Source organism: Oncorhynchus keta, unplaced genomic scaffold (genome assembly GCF_023373465.1).
Source record: "Oncorhynchus keta strain PuntledgeMale-10-30-2019 unplaced genomic scaffold, Oket_V2 Un_contig_24070_pilon_pilon, whole genome shotgun sequence".
Taxonomy (NCBI): domain Eukaryota; kingdom Metazoa; phylum Chordata; class Actinopteri; order Salmoniformes; family Salmonidae; genus Oncorhynchus; species Oncorhynchus keta.
Window position 1 is genome coordinate 911 of NW_026283709.1, and position 4,636 is coordinate 5,546.

The 4,636-nt window shown below is 56.9% G+C and overlaps 1 long non-coding RNA gene across 2 annotated transcripts; it reads right to left on the reverse strand.

Annotated features, from left to right (window-relative positions):
- Positions 1-3,316: 3,316 nt before the first annotated feature.
- LOC127921948 (uncharacterized) lies at positions 3,317-4,406 on the reverse strand. Of its 2 annotated transcripts, none has more exons than XR_008110069.1 (3): positions 4,311-4,406; positions 3,788-4,067; positions 3,317-3,548 (listed from the first exon to the last, which is right to left on the reverse strand). It is a non-coding gene; the product is annotated as an uncharacterized LOC127921948 (long non-coding RNA). The 2 variants fall into 2 exon arrangements; XR_008110068.1 differs by having other exon boundaries at positions 3,788-4,102.
- Between the last annotated feature and the right edge of the window lie 230 nt (positions 4,407-4,636).

Below are 4,636 nucleotides of genomic sequence, written 5' to 3' on the forward strand. Positions count from 1 at the left end.
CCCATCGCTCTCCCCCTTTTAGCCCCATCGCTCTCTCCCTTTTAGCCCCATCTCTCTCTCCCTTTTAGCCCACATCTCTCTCCCCTCTAGCCCCCTCTCCCCTTTTAGCTCTAGCCCGACATCCTTTTATCTTTTTTATCTTCTCGCTCTCTCCTTTTAGCTCCATCTTCCTCTCATCTCTTCCCCTCTTTAGCCCCATGCTCTTTGTTCATCTTCCTTTTAGCCCATCTCTCCCCCCTACCCTTTTAGCCCCTATCTCTCTCCTTTTTAGCCCCATCTCTTCCCCTTTTAGCCCCATCTCTTTCCTTTTAGCCCCATCTCGGCTCCCCTTAGCCCACTCCCTTTTCCACCTTTAGCCCCTCTCTTTATCCCCCTCCCTTTTAGCTCCCATCTCTCTCCCTTTTAGCCCCATCTCTCTCTCCTTTTAGCCCATCTCTCTCTCCTTTTAGCCCCATCTTTCTCCCCTATCCCCTTTTGGCCCATCTCTCCTTTTAGCCCGTCTCTCTCTCTCCCTTTTAGCCCCATCTCTCGCCCCTTTTAGCTACATCTCTCTCCCCCTTTTAGCCCCATCGCTCTCTCCCTTTTAGCCCCATCTCTCTCCCCTTTTAGCCCCATCTTTCTCCCCCTCTATCCCTTTTAGCCCCATCGTTCTCCCCCTCCCCTTTTAGCCCCATCTGCTCTCTCCCTTTTAGCCCCATCGCTCTCCCCCTTTTAGCCCCATCTCTCTCTCCCTTTTAGCCCCATCGCTCTCTCCCTTTTAGCCCCATCTCTCTCTCCCTTTTAGCCCCATCTCTCTCTCCCTTTTAGCCCCATCTCTCTCTCCCTTTTAGCCCCATCGCTCTCTCCCTTTTAGCCCCATCGCTCTCTCCCTTTTAGCCCCATCTCTCTCTCCCTTTTAGCCCCATCTCTCTCCCCCTTTTAGCCCATCTCTCTCTCCCTTTTAGCCCCATCGCTCTCTCCCTTTTAGCCCCATCTCTCTCTCCCCTTTTAGCCCCATCTCTCTCTCCCTTTTAGCCCCATCTCTCTCTCCCTTTTAGCCCCATCGCTCTCCCCTTTTAGCCCCATCTCTTTCCACCTTTTAGCCCCATCTCTCTCCCCTTTAGCCCCATCTTTCTCCCCTCTTATCCCTTTAGCCCCATCGCTCTCCCCCTTTTAGCCCCAGAATTTCTCCCCTTTTAGTCCCATCTCTTCCCTCTCTTAGCCCTATCCGCTTCTCCATTTTAGCCCCATCGTTTCCTCTCTTTAGCTCCCATCGCCTCCTCTTTTAGCCCTATCGTTTCCCTTAGCCCCATCTTCTCCTCTATCCTCTTTAGCCCCATCTTCCCCTTAGCCCCATCTCTCTCTCCCTTTTAGCCCCATCTCTCTCCTTTTTAGCCCCATCTCTCTCCCTTTTAGCCCCATCTCTCTCCCTTTTAGCCCCATCTCTCTCTCCTTTGGCCCCATCTCTCTCCCCCTTTTAGCCCCATCGCTCTCTCCTTTTTAGCCCCATCTCTCTCTCCTTTAGTCCCCATCGCTGCTCTCCTCCTTAGCTCCCACGTCTTTCTCCCCTTTTAGCCCCCATCCTCTCTCCCCTTTTAGCTTCATCCTCTCCTTTAGCCCCCATCGGCTCTCCCTCCCCCTTTTAGCTCCCATCGCTCTCTCCTTTTAGCTCCCATCGCTCGCTCTCCCCTTTAGCCCCATCTCTCCTTTTAAGCCCCATTGCTCTCCCTCCCATTTAGCCCCATCTTCCCCTTTTAGCCCCATTGCTCTCCCTCCCCCCTTTTAGCCCCATCTCTGTCCTTTTAGCCCCATTGTTTCTCCCTCCCCCTTTTAGCCCCATCGCTCCCTCCCCTTTTAGCTCCATCGCTCGCTCTCTCCTTTTAGCCCCATCGCTCTCTCCTTTTAGCCCCATCGCTCTCCTCCCCTTTTAGCCCCATCGCTCGCTCTCCCCCTTTTAGCCCCATCGCTCTCCCTCCTTTTAGCCCCATCGCCTGGCTCTCCTTAGCCCCATCTCTCTCTCTTTTTAGCAGCCCATCTCTCTCCCTCCTTTTATCCCCATCTCTCCCCCTTTTAATGCATCTCTCTCCCCTTTTAGCCCCAGTCTCTCTCCCCCTTTTAGCCCCATCTCTCTCTCCCCTTTTAGCCCCATCTCTCTCTCCCCTTTTAATTATCTCTCTCCCCTTTTGGCCCATCTCTCTCCCCCTTTTAGCTCCCATCGCGGCTCCTTTTATTTGCATCGTGGGCTTCCCCATTGCAGCTCCCCACAGCCCCATCGCTCCCCCTTTGCAACCCCATTCTCTCCCCTTTTAGCTCCCATCTCTCTCCCCTCTTTTAGCGTCATCGTCGCTCCCCTTTTAGCCCCATCAGCTCCCCCTTTTAGCCCCATCGGCTCCCCCTTTCGGCTCATGGCTCCCTCCCCTTTTAGCTCCCATCGGCTCTCCCTTTTAGCCTGCAGGCTAATCGGCTCTCCCCCTTTGGGCCCCATCAGCGCTCCCCCTTCTAGCCCCATCGCGCTCCCCCTTTTGGCTCCTCCCGCCACTCTGGGCTCCCCCTTTTAGCCCCATTGGGCTCTCCCCGCCTCTAGGCCCATCGGCTCCCCGCCTCTAGCGCCATCGCGGCTCCCGCCTCTAGCGCCATCACTCTCCCCTCCGCCTCTAGCGCCATCGCTCTCCCGCCTCTAGCGCCATCGCTCTCCTTCTCAAGCCTCATCTCCCCTTCTCAAGCCCCATCTCTCCCCACTAGTCAAATCACACAGCCACGGTGGGAGAACTGTCAGCTCTGTTCTTTGTGACACCACTGTGCTGACACAGGGAAATGGGAATTCATCCTGCTTGATCTCCAGCGAAGGTGTCCACCCACTCAACCCCCAGGAGACGATAATCCTCAAAAGGAGAGGTATGTGCTGAGAGACGCCTGTCAGAACGGTGGAGTGAGCAGAAATAGAACTGGTGAGTTCCATAGTACTCCTCAGGGGGGCTGATCCGCCAGCATATCGAAGGCTGGGTTACAACTGTAAGGGCCCTGTATCAGAGCAAACAAAATGACCTAACGTGGGCACATGCAAACATACACACTTTCTCTGTCTCACACGCGCACATATACACACACACACTCTCTCTCTCTCTCTCTCTCTCACACACACAGACAGAGGATCATTTCCCTCTCTTCTCACACTCTCTCAGTCACACACAGACAGATAGAAAGGGTGACTTCACCTCCCCTGCCTCATTAACTGAGCCTTACACCGATGCGGGAGACATGCATGTGCCGCGTCACAGTGGACCATATCTGCTTCGTCACTGCTGCCCCTCTCGCTCTGCTGACCTTCCACTGTCTGCTGCCCCTCTCACTCTGCTGACCTTCCACTGTCTGCTGCCCCTCTCGCTCTGCTGACCTTCCACTGTCTGCTGCCCCTCTCGCTCTGCTGACCTTCCACTGTCTGCTGCCCCTCTCGCTCTGCTGACCTTCCACTGTCTGCTGCCCCTCTCGCTCTGCTGACCTTCCACTGTCTGCTGCCCCTCTCGCTCTGCTGACCTTCCACTGTCTGCTGCCCCTCTCGCTCTGCTGACCTTCCACTGTCTGCTGCCCCTCTGCTTGCTGACCTTCCACTGTCTGACACTGCCCTCTCGCTCTGCTGATCTTCCACTGTCTGCACCCCTCTCCCCCTGTGACCTTCCGTCAAGGGGATGAGGTATCTGCTTCCACTGTTGCTGCCCTCTCGCTCTGCTGACCTTCCACTGTCTCAGGGGCTGCTCCCTCTCGCTCTGCTGACCTTCCACTGTCTGCTGCCCCTCTCCGCTCTGCTGACCTTCCACTGTCTGCTGCCCCTCTCGCTCTGCTGACCTTCCACTGTCTGCTGCCCCTCTCGCTCTGCTGACCTTCCACTGTCTGCTGCCCCTCTCGCTCTGCTGACCTTCCACTGTCTGCTGCCCCTCTCGCTCTGCTGACCTTCCACTGTCTGCTGCCCCTCTCGCTCTGCTGACCTTCCACTGTCTGCTGCCCCTCTCGCTCTGCTGACCTTCCACTGTCTGCTGCCCCTCTCGCTCTGCTGACCTTCCACTGTCTGCTGCCCCTCTCGCTCTGCTGACCTTCCACTGTCTGCTGCCCCTCTCGCTCTGCTGACCTTCCACTGTCTGCTGCCCTCTCGCTCTGTTGCCCTTCCACTGTCTGCTGCCCTCTCGCTCTGCTGACCTTCCACTGTCTGCTGCCCCTCCTCGCTCTGCTGCCCCTATCCACTGTCTGCTGCCCTCTCGCTCTGCTGACCTTCCACTGTCTGCCCCTCTCGCTCTGCTGACCTTCCACTGTCTGCTGCCCTTCTCGCTCTGCTGGACCTTCCACTGTCTGCTGCCCCTCTCGCTCTGCTGACCTTCCACTGTCTGCTGCCCCTCTCGCTCTGCTGACCTTCCACTGTCTGCTGCCCCTCTCGCTCTGCTGCCTCTCCGCTCTGCTGCCCTCTCGCTTGCTGACCTTCCACTGTCTGCTGCCCCTCCGCTTCTGTCTGACCTTCCCTTTCCACTGCTCCCTCTGCCTGCTCCCTTCTCGCTCTGCTGCCCCTCTCGCTCCTTTCCACGTCTTGCTGCCCTTTCGCTCTCCACTGTCTGCGCTTTACTCTGCTGCCCCTCTCGGCTCTGCTGACCTTGACTTCCACTGCCTGCTG